A 20,234-nucleotide genomic window follows, 5' to 3' on the forward strand; every position below is an offset into this window, starting at 1 on the left:
TTATGTTTAGGCCACAGTTGGCTTCATCACCTAATGGGCTCCAGCGAGCACTGAATAATCTACCAAGACGGCCCTTGTGAGGACACACTCCTTATTAGATCCTCTTTTGGATACCTATATATGTCCCAGATCTAGATGGCCCTAGTTTGGTGGCAGCCGACCCACCTTTTGACATTAATGAACGTCTCACTAACTTACAGGAGTTTCAGCGATTTTGTGAGACAATTTATCCACCAGTGCTGCCACTTTAGGAATAAGGGATTTGCCATAAACCTCTACTGGCTGGATTCCTAAATTTGGGGATCTGGTTCCTGAGAAGATTGCTGTGAAGAAGGAATTCGGCCCATCCTGCAGCACACCGGGCCGAGTGCTAGGAATACAAGGTACCAAACTATCATCTTACCACTGCTGCCAGGTTCCAAAGTCAACAGATTTATCCCCATCGACAACATCAAATTGCACCATGTGGCTGATCCAGTGCAGTAGACCCAACAGGACATACCTCTTCAAAGAAGAAACAACAATTCTTCTGACTATACCAGCATATACAAAACTGCTACAAATGCCTCAAGTATAGGGAGGGTGGAGAATGAGCTTTTTCTGATTCCTGTTACCACTTCACCAACAACAACTGTCCAAGATGTGGCTGTCTTCTATCACACCTCAACACAAAGAGAGGACATTGTCTACTATGAACCTCCACACAAAATGGAGCCATCCACCAGTAATGCACCGGCCCTTGTGTTTGCTGAGACAGCTTCTAGTTACTTCATCAACCAAGATGACTTTTCTTCAACTTCATCTACACCTGCAACTGTTCCAAAGAGACATACGCTGTACACATGGCTTAAAAATAACTATTTGGATTATCCATGGAATTATCTGTGGATATTTCTGACAATGCTTGACTTTCTGTTAAGGATTGGCTTTCTGACTGTTTTGTTTCTTTTGATAAATGGTCATTATCTTTCTGAACACTCTTCTGTCGAGCCAGTGGATAAAGTTTTAACTCCATATCTTTCCTCACATAAGGTCCAAAGAGACTTGTCCCTTGTGAACATTTCAGCAGTACCAATTACAGATAGGATTATTTGAGTTAAGGTTCCCTTTGATATATGCGGGCCTACTGAGGTTATACAAATTCCATAGGTCTTCAAAATTTTAATGACTGAGGTAATTACACCAGGTGTTGTTTCTGATGACTGGGATGTTCAAACAGTTGATTCAATGCTTGCTGAACTGCAAGATCACACTTTATTTGAAAGTAATGATGTGTACACTAACACAAAGAATTATGGGGAAATGTTCTTGTTGCATAGGCTCTCATTATTCTAATGAGACTACTGGATTTCGAGTGGCAGAATTGCCTGCGTTGTGGGAGACTGAGTCTGACCCACTGCAGGTGACACCTGTCGCTCCAATCCGGGTTCTGTTCCGGCTAACTAGCAGAGCCTCACCTCTACCCAAGGGCAGGGTTGATTGGGCAGCCGAGCGCATGACATAACTGGTTTCTCAGGGAAGCCGTGGTCACTCAGGTCTCCTCCGTTTCGCTCAATTACATTAGTCTCATATACACAATGACAACCAGAGGCAGTATATATTTTGGTAATGCTTTAATAAAGTGAATGCATCTTAGATAGCAAACCACAGACTGAAATAACCAGGACTATACAGCATGACAAGATTAAGATTGTGACAAGGAGAGTAAAGCATTAACATAATGCTACCACATTGACACTAGAGTCAACAGAATAATTCCTACATAAGCTATGATAGAGCACATCATGTTAAGCTCTACTTCTGCCCCTCAGGTTCCCCTGGGAAGACATCATCCCCCAGACCTGAGCAAAGGCCTGAAGTCTGTAAAGACAGCTGTAGCGAAGCATTCGGCAATCAGCATACAGTTGTGGTATTTAGATAAATGTGTAGACTTTTCTGGGCATGACATTACAAATGCAGTCATAGTACTTCAAGTTACCACCTTCTAAAATTAGGAAGATTTTGCTGACTGACACTAAAGTGATCTATTCAGATCCCTGTGTTTCCCGACTTGCAGTTGAAGGATATGAATACTGGAAAAACACTACTGATGTAAAAAGTGTATGAGGAACACAAGATTGGCAAAATCAGAGGAGGGAAGCTTTGTTTAGAGCATTCCTTATTCCTGTTCAAACGTATTTTTAAATGACACAATTCAGCAGACATCTTGTCAAGTTTTAGCAAAAATGAAGGAAATTAATGCATCTAGTATCCACACACCAGCCAAATTCACTGATTGGCAATCCTTCTAATATGTCACAGAGAAAGAATTAGATGCTAAGGTTCAGGATGGTACCTATAATTCTTTCCAGTCCCTGTGGGTAGTTATGGAGGCCAATAGACACAAATGGGTGTCTGGCACGTTTTGTTAATTCCTCAGGGGATTTCAAGATTAGCCACCGGACCCTCACTTTGTCTTGGATCAGCACTCAGGTATAGTTGCTGTTGTCGATAATAGCATGAATATTCTGTCCATCAGAATATACACCCTTAATAACATTGTGTCATCTGTGCTTGACAGCATAAAGAATGACATGTCCTTTCTACATCATGGACAAAATCAGCTGCATTCCATCATGCAGTTAGGTTGGATGTCACAGATTCTGCAAAATGGCTGAGTTCCATGGAAATACATTAGTAGTAGTGATATGTTTGCTGATTTTTAATATATCTAGGGAACAACAGATACTGGCTAAAAGGGAAGCAAATTTCTCCATGCTTCATATTGAAACGCTGCCTCACACAGTTGCAGAAAGTCCATCAACAGTATGGCTAGTACATGGCAGTATAAATCTACCCATTTCTGCTTTTTGTTTTACAAAATGCTTGAAACATCATGCTGTGGGCATATACGAGTGGCTAGGAGATAGGTATATTAAAGAAGAGTGGGAGTTGCCCTTTCAATACAAATGTCTGAACGGCAAACCAAAGTTCTTTATCAGCGGAAGTGAATGTGAGACTATTGTTAGTTATTCTATGATTTGCAAACAGGTGTCCTTTTATGGCCCGTGTAACGTCACAAACTTGGTCAGTTTTCTTTTTTTTAAATTTGTTTATTTCTGCATAGAAAGAACAAATATAACTATGTACTACATTATAGCATATTACTTAAGGGGGAACTAACAGTTCAACCGCACGGCCAATGTCAATAACAGTTTAGACTCCAGGTCCGAGCCTACACATTTTTCTCTAACTTAGCATGTATGGCGAGATAAGACATTAATGGTATTAGGCTAGGTCGACCCAACCACCACAATTTCCGCAAGCACACTAATTGAGCGGTGCCCACCCCTACATAGTCAGTGCAGTACATTTTAATACATTAACTATCAAACAGAACACTGTAATTATAAGCATCGACAGACCAGAAGATAGCGCTACGATTGACCGTCATTCATCCAAGGCATCACGCATATGTGTCTAAGGGGATGCCTGGGGGGTAGCGAAGCAGCATCCCAGAAACACGTCAGGAACTGAGGGAAGGAGTGGGGGCTCAATAACCCCCAAACTCAGTCCTCCAAAGGTCTAACCAGGGCTCAACTATTGGAAGCAGCCATTAAAGGCCCCTCTCCCTCGCTCTCCTGCACACCAGATAACTAATTAATCATGGTACACCACACCTCCAAATCATGGTCAGCATGCTCATCCAGTTGAACCTTTTGTAAACAGCATTCCTCCGCGGCAGCCCATTCAGCTAAATCACTCAGCCAGGCCACATGCAACAGGGGGTGGGGGCTGGCCCATCGGATCGCAATGCGCCTTTTCGCCAATATAAGCCCCAGCTGTGTGAATCTATATGCCATTTTACAACCCTTTTTAGGGACTGGGATGAGGCCTAACAGGGGGTGTTTCATCATCTCCTGCACTCTCACAGCCGTCACCTCCTTCAGTGTCTTCACCATTTGATGCCAATAGGGTTGGACAGAGCCACAGATCCACGCCATGTGATCAAATGAAACCGACGGCACTCCACAACAGCCACAGCTATCAGGCCTTGAGGGAAATATTCTATGTAAGAGTTGAGGTGTCAGGTATGCTCTATGCAAGTAATAGAAGTGCATCAACTTAAATCTAGCATTGCTAGTCGCATCCCGCACCAGAGAACAGGCCCTATTCCATTCCCCATCTGTGAGTGCCGTTCCCAGGCTAGCTTGCCAACGGTCCCTAATCCCCTGAGTGCCAGTTAGTCTGTGACCCTTAAGAGCTTTGTAAGTTCGGGACAGGAGACCGCGGTCACCTCCAGGAACAATAGTGTCACCAGGAGATGAGATTCAACTGGCTCCTCCGGAAAGGATGCCCAAATCCCTCTGACCATCTGCAAGATGTTTGAATATTGAAGGAACTGCTTCTGACCTATTCCAAACAGGGATTCTGTTTCTTCCCTCGTAATGAATGTACCATTGTGAAATAAGTCACCCGCATTACTACAATCCCCTGCACGCCACTTTGCAAAATCCATCACCTCAGCAGCCTTGGCAAAAGGTCAGACCCACCATAGTGGAAGCAGGTGTGCATACGGGGCCTTGTGCAGAACCTGCACTATCGCACTCTCCCAAACTCTCAACACCTGCTCCACCAGGTAGGGGGAACCCTGCGGTACCCCAGAGCCACCCATTAGTATATGTGGGAGGCGCTCCACACAGACAGAGCCAGGTAACAAATCCTTTTCCCAATTGTGTGCATCCTCACAGCACTAGACTGCATACTGTAGTAACCCGGCTAAGTAATATAAATATAGGTCTGGCAGACCAAGGCCTCCACTAACCAGGTCCAACTTCAAAACTTCCATGCAGACTCTACATCTTTTGCCCTCCCAGACTAGGGATAATAGCAATTTATCAAGCTGCCGGAACACCAAAAGAGGGAGCTCACAGAGTGAATTCTGCATAACATACAGGCAACAAGGTAGTAAGTTAATTTTACTAAGTGCGATTCTACCTATAACCAATAATGGGAGAGAGGTCCAAAATTGAATAAAGGCACGGAGGCCCTCCAGTACTCTTCCCATGTTCCCCAGTAAATTGCACTTGCGGGGAGTGCACAACCCGGATGCCTAAGTATGAAAAGGACTCCCAGGATAGACCCAATCGGGGCAACTCTGACGCCACTATCGCTGACAGACCTGCCAACAGGAATAACACAGTTTTGTGCCGGTTAACTCATAGGCCCGAAACCTGTCCAGAAATGTCCATCATACCCAACAAGAGGGGGACGCCCGTTCAGGTTCCATGACGTACAGTAGAGCATCATCAGCATACAATGATAGGATTCTCGTCCCCACACGGATGCCCCATCTATCCAAGCCAGTCCGTAGATGTATGGCCAGAGGCTCCATGGCCAACATGAACAGCAGTGGTGACAAGGGGCATCCCTGCTGTGTGCCGTGTTCGATAATAAAGGAATCTGACACTATTGCCCCCGTACGCACCCTTGCCCAGGGTGCTGTGTACAAAAGTCGCACCCAGAATAAGAAGACAGGACCTATGCCCATCCTGCGCATCACCTCCCATAGGTATTCCCAGGATAAGGTGTCAAATGCTTTCTCCATATCTAGAGCCACTAGCACTGCGGGAAACACAGAGCCACGAGTCTCATGTAGTATATGTGAAAAGCGCTAAATATTCATATGTGTCCCCCTCCCTGGTATAAAACCGCATTGATAACCCTGTATTAAATGCGTCACCACTCGACTCAAACGTGAAGCCAAATCTTTAGCTAATAATTTAACATCAACATTTAGCATGAACAACGGCCTGTACGAGCCCGGTTCATCAGCCTCCTTCCCAGGCTTCGGTAGCATGACTATCAAAGCTTCCTGCATATGCTCTGGGAGAAAGACCCTCACTTTGTGCCTCATAGAGTATTTCCAACAACCGTGGAAGAGGAATAGGTTCGGTAAAATTCGACTGGTAGCCCGTCTGGACCAGGTCCTTTCCCACCGAGGCCTCCATAAGGCGAGGTATCTGGAGATCATCCAAGTACTCCTGTATCCTGGTCACGCCCACACTCCATGGTTAGGCATAGATATTCCACAAGTGCTCACGCAAGTGCGAATTCACCTGCAACTGCCCTAAAATCTTTTCCCCAGAAGAACCACAGAGCATCTGGATAATGGGGATGGGACCTCCTGCCAGAGGAGTCAGGCCAACATACGCCTGAGCAGTCCCCTTCCCGAAATAGTCACTGCCTATAGTTCCGGCCGACATAATTATCCAGTCTATCCCAGAGGTCCATAATTCTACCTCGCACCTCAAGGCGATCCACCTCCGAAGAGTCGCCATTATCTACTTGGCGCTGTAAGGCTGCCAAAACTTCTTCCTGCTGCGAGAACTCCCGATCCAGGTGTTGCCAGATACCATATGTTCTACTAAGGCTTTCCTCTCTGATAACTGCTTTCAGCGCCTCCCATTCTAGGCCTCGAGCCATAGCCGTACCCCAATTTGTACTAAGATATCCATCCAGCACACCCGGAAGATCTTTTTTGTATTCAGGATTGCCTAGTAAGTCTGGACGCAAACGCCACAGGGGGATTTCAGGCTTGGATATGTGTGTTTCACATTCCAAAAGGAGGGGGCATGGTCCGATAAAAACCGGACTTGGTAAACAACCCGGCGAACGTCCAGTGAGTCATCATAGGCAAGGAAAAATCTATCCAGCCGGCTGTAAGCCCCCTGGGTGGGTGTATAACACAAAACTATTTTAGATGCGGGGTGCATTTCTCTCCACACATCTACAAAGTGTAGATTCCTCATAACGCTCTGCAGTTTGGCAGTCATATGCGTCTTCATATTCATCTTCGGTGGGTCCCTCTCTAGTGCTCCATCTAGGATGCAATTAAAGTCACCAGCCCACAGAATGGGCATCCCAGTGTAAGATATGAATTCATGTTGGAGCTGATGATAAAACCCTGCATCATCAGTGTTAGGGGCATAAATATTCAAAAGACAGAGCTCACGGCTATCTAGTACGTCGTGTAGAAATATGTATCGGCCTTGCACATCTGCTTTTAGGCTTCTCAATGTAAAGGGAGTCCCAGGGGCAACCCAAATAGAAACCTCTCTAGTGTCGGAGGAATAGGTTGCTGAATAAAGCTGCCCCCTCCTCTTTTTGCGCTTCATTCTTTACCAAATTAGTCTCCTGTAGGAGAGCAATATGTACGCCAAGCCGGCTAAGATATGTATGTAATCTGTAGCGCTTCACAAAGGAGTTCAACCCCCTAACGTTCCATGCAACTATGCGTGTCAGGGTACCCACCATATTCTGATCCAATCCACATGCCCCTCCACACCTTCTGCCCGTCCCCTCCCCACCCACACGCAGCCCCCACAGCACAATCCCCTGGCCCAACGCATGCGCAACCAGGTAAGTCGATGCCACCTAAACAGAAAAATGCCCACAGTGCTCACAGTGTGAAATACAGAACTCCAACTCAAACAAGAACCTGCATGAAATTTCCCCTTCCCACTTCGGGTAAACACCTCCCACAACTAGTGTCTGCCCAATTGTGTGTGTGCCCCGCTATTACTTCTATAGCCAAGAAGTGGGGAGCAATCGCCGTTCCCACTCGATAGCCAGATTCAGGTCCGGACTGCGCTCCAACACTCCTACCACACGCCAATCGTCCGGCCTGCACACACACTGTACCCACAAAGTTTACCAACCGCAGGAGGGGTTAACTCAGGTCTACCACTCCGCCGCAGCCCCCGCAACAATCGTCAACCCGGACCCCCACCCCCCAGCACCAAAAGGCAGCAGTAAAAAGGAGAAGAGAAGGTCAGAGAGAGAGAGGGGAGCCAACAGAGGGAAGACCCCGTGTATCAATCCAAAACCAAAGTACTCAACTCCAACCACAACAGAAGGACCAATGAATCACTCAGGTGTCCTCAGTTCCTACTTCTGGAGATAGTCTGCCCGTGACACAGGGGGACCCAGAGCGTGAGGACACCTCTGATGTGACAGTTTGGACCAACAGTTTAGGCTCCTTGTGCTCCTGCCTCCGACGTTCAAGACTCAGGGTTCCATCCAAGCGAACAATCACTCCGTTTCCTTGGCCAGCGCGATAGCGTGTGGTGCTTCTGCAGGCTGCAGTATGCACCTCCACTGTCCCTCTGGGTTTCGCGCTACTCTCCCCATGCAGGGAGTCCGGCATTCCTGTCTCATCATTCCACTCCAACCAGTCCCGTGCGGCTTCAGGAGACTGAAAGAAATGCGAGCGGCCCAAGTGGACAACTTTCAACTTGGCTGTATACAGCAGCATATAAGTATAGCCCACTTCTTTTAGCTTACGTTTAACACCAGTATATGATCGTCTTTGGAGCTGCACAGCCCTGGTGTAGTCAGGAAAAAAGCGGATGGTGTGATTCTCAAAAGTAGGAGCTCCATGTTTGAGTACTTCCTGCAAAATTACGTCTCAGTCCATGTAGTTAGGGACCTTGGCTACAATCATTTGTCGAAGAGCTCCCGGTGGCGGCGGCGCTGATAAGGCACTGTGTGCATGCTCCACCACAAATACAGTTGACAAGGGGCCATCAGGCAACGCTTTGTGGATCCAGTGTTCTAGGAAGGCCTCAACATTTGCCCCCTCTACACCTTCGGGGAAGCCCACTTTGTGGAGGTTACACCATCTCGCCCTACCCTACGCATCCTCGAACTTCGCTTCCAGTTTGTGTGTTTTAGCTTCGAGGATGGCCACCGAGCTCTTTAGGGCATCCATGTGAGACTGCAGGTAAGTCACTTGTTTCTCAGTGGCCACTGATCGTTCCGCCACCACCCTCAGATCGGCTCTCACTAGTTTGACATTGACCGCTATGGCTGCAATCTGAGTTTGCACTGCATGCTGCAATGACTTAATTACAGCCAGGATTTGCACCCAGGTGGGCTCCGCTCCCTTCTCCAAAGGGCCTGGGGGATCTTTTTGCAGACTCGCTCCTGAGCTCTGTGCTGTGTATTGGTCCATCCGAGTTTGCTGCGTTCCCTTATTCGTTCTTTCTTTGCCCATGGTGTTCACCTGATGGAGTGCCAGCTACAAATGAACACACCTAATGCCAGACGCAACACTTCCATGCGCAGGGCAAGCAGTTGAGCTCTGTGTCTTCGCCACCCAATGTCGCTCGATCTCTAACTGCCTCCCCACCACAGAACCTTTCCAGGGGGGGGTACCAGCACAGGCAGGAGCAGTGTAAGCGTCGTACTCGGCCCGAAGTATCCGTCTCACATCCTGCCAGTCACCCACTCCAGGAACTGGACAACTCAGTGCCTCTTAGTCAGAACACCATCGCAGGGGAGCACACCCCGCAAAGCTAGTCCAGCAATGGGCCCAAACTATCGTTGTAGGTCCAGTGCAGCGCTGTCAGACCCAAACTTCCGAAGCCCGGGCGCCTACCTCAGTAGGCAAATAATCTGCACCTTGCTGCTGCCCGTTCACCTCAATGAGCCCCCGATCCAGCAGGAGGACCCACCTCCAGCTCCTTGCTCACTCTCAGGAGGAGGTGGGGGGGGTGAGGGGGAATGCAGTGCCAAATATCAACCAACTCCACACCGTGAGGGGCCCCCCGTTAGGATCGCCCCACTCTAGACAGCGCAGCTCCACTGCATCATGTAGTCGCCTTTGCCGAATTTCAGATCGCACTCGCGATCGCGGCCACCATCTTGGGGTCAGGCGCTCTTCCCATGTGCTCTGTTGCAGCTCGACTGCGGCGCAAGGCTCAGTTTTTCTGCTGCTCCTCGTGTCTTCCCCCCTGCCCTTGGGACCTCCAGAACTCTTCTGCCAGGTCCGCTGGGGTCATGGGTGGCAGGATCGTGCAGGATAAGTGAGCCGGGCCGGGAGCACTCTCCTAGTGCTGCCGATAGGCCATCTTGGCGGCCACGCCCCCAAATTGGTCTGTTTTCTAAAGGGTACTCCCATCCCTTTGATTCATCCAACATATTATATACTTTTGAATGGAAGTTATGTGGTCCTGAAAGAACACAGCTGTTGCAGTATGAGACCAGGAATTGCCTACGCAATTTCAGTTTCTAAGATTGTAAACTTATTGTGGCCATGTTCTATTCCCCAACACACAAGAGATAAGAGTAGCAGAAATATGGTCTCACATTGATACTACTAATGTAAATTATGACAAGCTGAGCAGACTAAAGGTGGTACTGTTCCAGAAAGAAGTTGAGCTGACATCGGCTAGAGAGCCATATGCTCTCCAGGTAGCAAAATCATCAGCCAAAATACAATCCCTATTAAATAATAACTTTCCCAAGCACTTTGGAGAGCTGGTTTCCAAAGTATTTAACGCCTCGAGCACTACGGGATTGTGCACTTCTTTAAAGCTGTTGGGTCTGGATTTGTTTCCATCTTCCAGACTGTCTTCAGAGTCATTCCATCGGCAATCCATTCACTCTTTTCAAGTGTGTTTGGGGGCTTTCTGGTGACTTTGGCATTGATTGGCTGGATACTGCTGCTTCTGTTCCTGATACACAGTGGTTGTGCCTTCTCAGCTAAGCTGAGTGGTGGAGCTACTAGCACCAGCCCAGCAGTGCCTTGATCGCATGGTCCAGTTCTTTGGTGCTCCTTTGCTGGAAGAATTCAAGCCTGATTCGTCACTGTCATTCCGACCAATCCTATGGTGTGTGCAACTGGTCCTCCGTTGCACCTGGTGCCTCTTTGAGTGTCTACTTTTGGTGTGCCTTGCTGTTCTGCTGGTGCCTCAGTGGACCAAGAACTGCTAGTGTTCCAGATGAACACTAACAGATTTGCAAGGGCACCTATAAGCCACCCATGGTGAACTACTTGGCTCCTTCAGGCATTTTGGATGGTGCTGTCTTCACGGATGATCCTGCACTTGAGGCTGCTGCGCACTTCTGCTCCGTGGACCCATCTACCAATCATGTTATTGATCTGACAATATGGAGTCTTTCCTGGATGCACTTCCTTTTGATGACTTCATAGACATCTTTCAAGATCAAGACTACTGCTAACTGATTTGACCATTGGCTTTATCACAAAGTTTCAAAAGTATTATGCCAAAATGCCTTATTGACCAGATTGGCTTTGGTCTGCTGTGTTTGTCAAGGTCGACAATTTCATCTCTTTCTATGTTTTAAGAAGTTTTAACTCGTTTTTAAATAAGATTTTAACTTGTTTTTAGCTCAGAGCATTTTAGCTTGGGCTCATGCACCTTCTCTGGTGTCATCACTATGGCGTCATTCTTCGTTCTGGTAATAGGGAGTGTGTAGTGGATTCTATTTAGTTTTAAAGGGAATCAGGAGTTTAGCTAGCCTTCTGGCTTGCAGGCCTGTGTGGCCCCATCATCTACTCACTTTTATCCTACTTAACGTGCTCAGTCTTAGCCTATTTCTTTCAAAATGGCTTCTATGTTTATAGTTACTAAAACGTTTTGATTTTACGTTTTCAGCTTAAGTGAGATACATGGGTTTTCACATCATGTCCCTTCCCCACTTACATGTGACAGAAACATAATGTACTTTTTGAGGGAATTGTTCATATAATTGCTTCCACAAGCATGCCTCCTTCTCTATTGATTGGGATCATACCTGCATCAGGGGTCCTACAAGACCTGTATAAATACATCTCATGCAGACAACGTTATCAGAGGGATTCCTGCCAGATGCTATTGACACCATCTATGTTGCACTTCACCAGATGCAGACCCAGCCCTCATGTAACCACAGAGTCTGATCTAGAGACCTCATTTCAAGGTAAGAAGGGTTTGGGGGGCGCTTCTCATGGACCAGGTACTGGCAGATTAGGTTTATCACACCTAGCTCTCTTTTAGTTAGAGATTAGGTTCTCCATGCTAGGGTTTAGGAATATTTTACATTTCATGTTATTGCAATATGGTGGGGGTCTTTGTATTCACAACCCTCATCTTCACAATTCTGCTTCTTGCATTGTTCATTATCCTAATCACTGCAGCTCATGCATTTTACAATAGATTGCAGTCTTGTTAATAAACCTATTGAAAACTTTACTGCATCCCCTTCATTGCCTGTGTTCACTGAGACTTATTGCTCATGTGAGAAAAGGGTACTCTCCCTTTAAGCATGACTCCCCTGAGATGTCGCACTCTAGAGTCCATGCATAAAGGCTGCCAGAAATCACCTTTTTACTGTTTGGGTTTTTGGTGAGGTACTGCTTCTGAGCCGGGATGGTTGGGCCGACATTTGTGACTTGTTGTAGGATTGGCTTAGTCACCTACAAACAAAAGTGCTGTCATCCCTAAACCAGAAGTCTCGCCTAACAGCGAGAGTTTAACTACAACACTGTTACTATTCTAGTGTATGTAAATTATACATATTATATCAGGATATGTTCAGTGAAAATGTAAACTCTATTATAAAAGTACTGTCTCAAGAGAGGCTCATAAGAGTATAGAAGGAAGCACTGCCCCCTCGGATTGTATGCAGGGGATTGTGTGCCTGGCTATGGTTATAATGAAATGGAATGTACTTATAAGCATCATTGGTATTTCTGGCTCTCGCAGTACTTTTCAAGAAGAAAAACGGGAAACACAATACAAACATCATAGATAGTGAAACTATAAAGTAGCTCTGAAGACAGCATTTTTAAACCTTTTTCAACAAATTTAAATTTGTTTGATGTTTTCTAACCTTTGTTTTAAATTTGTTTGTATTTTGAAATTTTAGAATAGAGTAGAACTGAACCATGAAATTTGGGGTTAAAAATTTGAAAATTCAACAGCATCTCCTTCAGGACAAACAGGAGAAAAATGTGGGTATAATAGCTGTCAAAGAATGTACTGCCTAGGGTAGCATTTGTGTTCTTGAACAAGCTTGCCCTGTCAGATCTATTTATCTAAAATAAAAAAAATGTCTGCACAAATAAGCAGCACAAAAGCTCTTAATTAAGATAAGCAGGTTTGTTATCTGCTTCAGCATTCAGTACACAGGCATTCACAGGATCTCCAGGTTCAAATGAGGTGGAAGAGTGGTCTAGCGCTGCAGCATGAGCTAACTCTGCCCGAGCAAGCCTTTGTGAATGGATAGACCTCAGGTGCCTCCACATGCCTGTGGTACTCACACTACTGTTTGCTTCTACTCCCCAAGCTGAACTCCTTCTTGTAAAGTTTTCAGATGACACACTTTGTAGAGACTTTTTTGTCACCTAGCCTCATGTAAATAAAACTGCCTTACCAAAGATTCTTTGGCAGTCTAAGGTGGCTGAAGTGGTGCAACTGCACCTCTCCAGACCGCTCATCAGAAACTGATGAAGACATTTTTCTATAAGAAAACAAACAGGGAAAAAGAGCAAGCCAAAAGTTCTACCTAGCAAAGTTGAAAAAGCAAACTAAGCAAAAAGGATTGAATCTTTCTTTTCTAAATTACATATGAACCAATCACAACTCTTTCTTGTGATGTGTTTCCTCTCCTGGACCTCTTGCAAATGTCTTGCCACAGGCTCATAAGACCGTAAAAAAATACTTAGTCTATACTTTAAATAGAACAATACATAGGGGGTCATTCTGACCCCGACCGCCAGAATACCGATGCGCGGTAAAAAGACCGCTGCGCGTATTCTGGGTTTCCCGCTGGGCTGGCGGGCGACCGCCAGAAGGCCGCCCGCCAGCCCAGCGGGAAACACCCTTCCATGAGGATGCCGGCTCCGAATGGAGCCGGCGGAGTGGAAGGGGTGCGACGGGTGCAGTTGCACCCGTCGCGATTTTCAGTGTCTGCATGGCAGACACTGAAAATCATGGTGGGGCCCTGTTACGAGGGCCCCTGCAGTGCCCATGCCATTGGCATGGGCACTGCAGGGGCCCCCAGGGGCCCCACGACACCCCATACCGCCATCCTGTTCCTGGCGGCCAGAACCGCCAGGAACAGGATGGCGGTATGGGGGTCGGAATCCCCATGGCGGCGCAGCAAGCTGCGCCGCCATGGAGGATTCCCCAGGGCAGCGGAAAACAGGCGGTACACCGCCGGTTTTCCGTTTCTGACCGCGGCTGTACCGCCGCGGTCAGAATGCCCAAGGGAGCACCGCCAGCCTGTTGGCGGTGCTCCCGCGGTCGTTGGCCCTGACGGTTTTTACCGCCAGGGTCAGAATGACCCCCATAATGTTTCTAAGTTAATCAACAACTCTTATATCTTACTTTGTTCAGAATTACAAGAAAACGCTGTTATTAACAAAATTCCAAATGTAAGGTCTCGCAAGTGGTTCGCAAGAACCGAATAGAAAATACAGTTCCCTTGAAGTCTACACAGGGGATTGTGCATTTGACTCCTGCAAGCATCTTGCGAGGGTTATCAGTTTATAAAAAATCAAATAAATATAACAAACATATTTTAGTGACTCTTTTATGGGTCAGTATTAAATAAACACTGAAGACATGAACAAGAACGCTTTACAATAGATTAAATTGAAATTCATAACTTTACGACAGTGGTATTCAAACTTTGTTATGCCAAGCCCCCCTGAGCAAACTATTTAGGAGGTAGACCCCCCATACTTTCTAAGGGGGTGGATCAAGCCGATGGTTAGGAGGTGTACTAAATCACCAGTATGTGGGAAATGTACTGGGGGACAAACCCCACCCAGGACGCTTCACTAGAAAGGGATCCAGAATGCCTCTGCAAAGTGCTATCTTCATGCTCCTGTACAAAGTCCTGTACTTGGTGTACATTTCCACCCAAATTCAAAGTGCAAAGCTCTCACCTGGAAACCTCTATATAGGCACATCCCTTTTCAAAACCCCACTCAGATCTCTTGTTAAAAGCCCCATATAAAAAAGCCCTCCATTGCTCGTGAATAAAATAAGGCAGCAGGGAGCTACTTTTCAGTTCACAGGTTAGTTCCAGGCTTATTACCTCTGTCGAAGCTAAATAGAGACACAGGCAAAGTTAAATTTCAAACAGAGCTGTATTCATGAGTTCATGGGACCATGTGCTTAAAAATAACATGTCCGATTTGGAAAAGTTTAATCAGATCTTTTATGCATGAAAACCACAAAGGTGTGAAAATACATTCTCCAATCAGAATGACAGAAAAGTTATTTCCTCATCAAATACATGGTGTGATGTTGATCAGAAGATTCATGGTGTTATACATATATTAAGCATCTAAGCAATCACAGTAAAACAAAACGTTTTGATGGCAGTGTGAACCAAGATGAACCGAAGTGTGACCTTTACATTGCTCAAATGGTTGGGAATTTCTAAGGCATCAACAAAGACAGTTTCTTCACAACCCCTGTCCAGACCTATGTGATCATCCAGATGTCTGTCTGTTGCTTGGTGAATGAAGCAATGCATGTCATGTGAGGCATCTCTTTTAAGCAAGCCTTGAGTTATAACTGAATACACTAGTGTTTGTCTGGATACATTAGTTTAATAAAGGTCATCCCAATTCTGTATACATTTTGCAGGCCTTTGCCGTTATTGAATATCACAAAATGTTAACAAGACAAGATAGATAACACATAAAATGAAACATGCTTCAATACCTCATAACAGTGCTTGGCCTCTAAACACAAACATTTCTTCTCCTCCCCAAGTTCACTCACAGCTCAGCTCTATCACGTTGGTGCCAAATCATTGGTGGGGAGAATGGATAGTTGGTACATGAAGGAAAAGGGTGAGAGGGAGATAAGAGGGAAAGGACAAGGGTTTAAGTGGTATTTAAAACAGTGCCTCCAGCATCTAGCAGATGATTACAAGTAGTTTGAACAGCAGTGAAGTGAGAGGGGTGCTTCTGTTTGCATGTTGTTATCACAGACAGCTTTTTGTGCTCCTTTGAAGGTTGGCACCCTGGGCGCAGCTTTACCATGCCACAGACGGGTCCTGCTAGTCAGGCTCTTCCTGAAATATTGTCCCATATTTTCCAAAAGATAAAATTAGTTTCCCTCTTTATATGTCTACACCACTTTGAAAATACCCATCCAGCCCAGAAACGCTTAATATATAAATGCCCTTCTGAACTTCTCATCCAGCTCCTGTTACAAAGTGCTATTCAGTCCACTCCTTTAACCCCTTCGCTGCCAGGCCTTTTTCACCCCAGGTGCCAGGTCTTTTTTTGGCTATTTGGGGCAGTTCGCACTTAGGCCCTCATAACTTTTTGTCCGCGTAAGCTACCCATGCCAAATTTGCGTCCCTTTTTCCAACATCCTAGGGATTCTAGAGGTACCCAGAGTTTGTGGGTTCCCCTGAAGGAGACCAAGAAATTAGCCAAAATACAGTGAAAATTTAGTATTTGTTTTAAATGGGAAAAAGGGCTGAAGAAGAAGGCTTGTGTTTTTTTTCCCTGAAAATGGCATCAACAAAGGGTTTGCAGTGCTAAAATCACCATCTTCCCAGCTTTCAGGAACAGGTTGACTTGAATCAGAAAACCAGATTTTTCAACACAATTTTGGCATTTTACTGTGACATACCCGATTTTTACTATTTTGTGTGCTTTTAGCCTCCTTCCACGTAGTGACAGAAATGGGCGTGAAATCAGTGCTGGATCCCGGAAAGCTAAACATTTCGGAAAAGTAGATAACATTCTGAATTCACCAAGAGGTAATTTGTGTAGATCCTACAAGATTTTCCTACAGAAAATAATAGCTGAAATAAGAAAATATTGAAATTGAGGTGAAAAAACAGCCATTTTTCTCCACGTTTTACTCTGTAACTTTTTCCTGTGATGTCAGATTTTTAAAAGCAATATACCGCTACGTCTGCTCAACACTTCTTGTTGTGGGGATATATATGGCTTGTAGGTTCATCAAGAACCCTAGGTACCCAGTGCCAGTAAATGAGCAGCACCTTGCAATGGGTTTTTATTGCGTACCAGGTATACAGCAATTCATTTGCTGAAATATAAAGACAGAAAAATAGGTATCAAGAAAACCTTCACAAGATAAGGTGTTGAGAAGCACTGGTTATTTGCACATCTGTGAATTCCGGGGTGCCCATACTAGCATGTGAAATACAGGGCATTTCTCAAATAGATGTCTTTTTTACACAGTGTCTTACATTTGGAAAAAAAAATGCAGTGAAAGACAAGGGGCGATAACACTTGTTCTGCTATTCTGCGTTCCCCTAAGTCTCCTGATACAAATGGCACCTCACTTGCGTGGATAGGCCTAATGCTTGCGACAGGAAACATAACATGGACACATCACATTTTTACATTGAAAACTTACGTGTTTTTTGGAAAGTGCCTAGCTGTGGATTTTGATCTCTAGCTCAGCCGACACCTAGGAAAACCTACCAAACCTGTGCATTTTTGAAAACTAAGACACCTAGGGGAGTCCAAGATGGGTTGGCTTGTGGGGATCTCACCAGTTTCTGTTACCTAGAATCCTTTGCAAACCTCAAAATGTGGCTAAAAAAACACTTTTTCCTCACATTTCGGTGATAGAAAGTTCTAGAAGCTGAGAGGAGCCACAAATGTCCTTCCACCCAGCGTTCCCCCAAGTCTCTTGATAAAAATGGTACCTCACTTGTGTGGGTAGGCCTGGTGCCTGTGAAAGGAAATACCCCAAAACACTATGTGGACACATCAAAATTAACAAATACAAAACTACCTGTTTTTGCAGGGGGGACACCTGCGTTTTTGGTCCTGGGCTAAGCAGCCATATAGGGAAACCTACCAAACCCAAACATTTCTGAAAAGTATATACCCGAGGGAGTCCAGGTAGGTATGACTTATGTAGATCCTGCAGTGTTTTCTTACCCAGAATCCTCAGCAAACCTTATAATTTGGCCAACAAAACACTTTTTCCTCACATTTCAGTGACAGAAAGTTCTGGAACCTGAGAAGAGCCACAAATGTCCTTCCACCCAGCATTCCCCCAAGTCTCCCGATAAAAATGATACCTCACTTGTGTGGGTGGCCCAGGTACCTGCAACAGAAAAAGGCCAAAAATCTGTGGAGATTGAGGGGATAGCACAGCAAGTTGATCAGCATATATTTTTCTTTTATACATCTTTAGGCTGACTCTGCTTCGGGGTTCCACACAAGTGAGGTATTATCTTACTTAGGAGACTAAAGGGAATGCTGGGTGGTAGGATATTTGTGCTTGAGTGGTGATCCTACAAAGAAAAGTGAAGAAAATATGCTTTTTTTAAGCAAATTTTGAGGTTTGCTTAGGAGTCTGTGTAAGAAGATGTTGGGGGATCACGCAAGCCACACCTCCATGGACTCTTTAGGGTGTCTAATTTTAAAACAATGTCTGGGTTTGGTAGGTTTCTCTAGATGAAGGCCGCACCTGGGACCAAAAACATAGGTGCCCCTTCCCCCAAAACAGGTAGTTTTGTAATATATCATTTTGATGTCTCCAGGTACTTCTGTGATGTTCCAAACACTAAAATTGTGAAAAGAAATGCATATGGGTTATGTCAAAAAGACCCCTCACCCACCATCCAAGTTGGTTACATGCTTCATCATCGGGGTCCCACTTGTGTCACAAGTGTGCTGCAATGCCTGATTACAGCGGAGCAGGTTTTGTCCTTTTTACCACCCCAGTGTGGTTGGATTGGGCACAAGGATGGTTCAGTAGATCAAATTTTATTAACAAGAGTTTTCAAAAAAAATATATGCGCTGTTAATAACTGAAAGGCCAAAAAACTGAACCAATGACTCACAACTCATGAACTGTAAAGCCACCACAAGGCACCAACCGCTTTATAGTCCATTCACACACCTTTCATACATGACATGCACAAGAGCATTCACGCAGCCAGCCACGGGCCCAGCACATTACAACACTTACATCGACAGACAGCGCAACTCAAGGGCCCATCACTTACATATGCCCACATGTCTGATACAGTAATCAGACCAGCTGACGGGAGTGTGTAGACTGGCGTTTGGCTGGCACCGCCAGCCAAGCACCACTTCACGCATACCACCAGCCAAGAGCCACTCCACGTACACTACCAGCCAAGTGCCATCCCATGCACACCGCCAGCCAAGCTTCACTCCATGCACACCGACAGCCAAGCACCACTCCACGCACACCGCCATCACTTTTTTGTTTTTAATTAACAATGAAATCACTGACTATAAATAAGTACAAAACTACAAACACAAAAGCTCTAACTGAATACATGACAGAAATGCCAACCTTGAAACTGAACATATGAAAATAACAAACAGGCAGTTTACGCTCACAGTATTTCCCGGATTTTCTTTTTGGTGTGGTAACTCCTGAAACAGCCGGCCACACACAACCCAGGCTTTGAAGGGCAATCAGGGCAGTACATCCGGCTCTCCCTCTGGATACCTCTTTGGGCACAGACTACATTTCTTAGTGGGCAAGTCTTTTTTGGGAGTGGGAGGAATGTGATCAGGAAAGTGGTGATCTTTCAATCTAGCCACATCATCCACCACTGCTACTCTAGGAACTCTTTCCTGTTCCACCACAATAAGGCTCTCTATCACTGACTCCTGAAATTTAACAAATTTCATCCTTGACTCAGGGGAACAATCCTTGAACACAATAAAAGCATTAAACGTTGCCAAATGAAACAAATGGATGGCTACATTTTATACCACACGTATGACTTACGAAGAGCAGTGTAAGGTTACAACCTCTGATCTACTCTATCAACACCTCCCATGTGCTTATTGTAGTCCAAAATGCAGGTTTGTGCACTTTGACAACCTGACACCAAACAGTAACAGGGGAAGTACTCTCATCATGGATGGTAGTTAGCAGGGTGTGACTCTGTGACCTGGTTCTGGCCAGGAGTCCACTTGGCTCCACAACCTGCCCGTGCCCCTGATCCATCATCCTTGTGTGTTTTTTACTGAAATTCCTTGCATTCCGTTTTTGCCTTTTATGCTCCATAGTACCCTGTCTATGCTTTTTCATTTGTGTTTATAAATGCAATTTTTTACTCTTTAGTTTTACTCTTTAGTTTGCTGTGTTTTTGCCCGTTTTTGCCTTCTCCTCTCAGCGCTCCGCTCTCCGCGCTTTCTGCCCCCCTGCCCCTGTGCTCACTTCTCGCCTCGCTCTCTCTCTCTCTCGCCTGTTTTTCTGCCCTCTGGCTCCGGACGATCTCCTTCTCCCCTGTCGCTGCCTCCCCAGCGGCCCCGCCCCTGGGCACACCCACTGGCCCCCTCCCTCTTCCCAGCTGCACAACCCTCCCATCCCACCCTCTTAATGGCAGTCACTGCACAGAGCCCCGTGTGACTCCATGACCTGGTTCTGGCCAGGAGTTCACTTGGCTCCACCAGCCTG

Source organism: Pleurodeles waltl, chromosome 1_1 (assembly GCF_031143425.1).
Source record: "Pleurodeles waltl isolate 20211129_DDA chromosome 1_1, aPleWal1.hap1.20221129, whole genome shotgun sequence".
Classification (NCBI taxonomy): Eukaryota; Metazoa; Chordata; class Amphibia; order Caudata; family Salamandridae; genus Pleurodeles; species Pleurodeles waltl.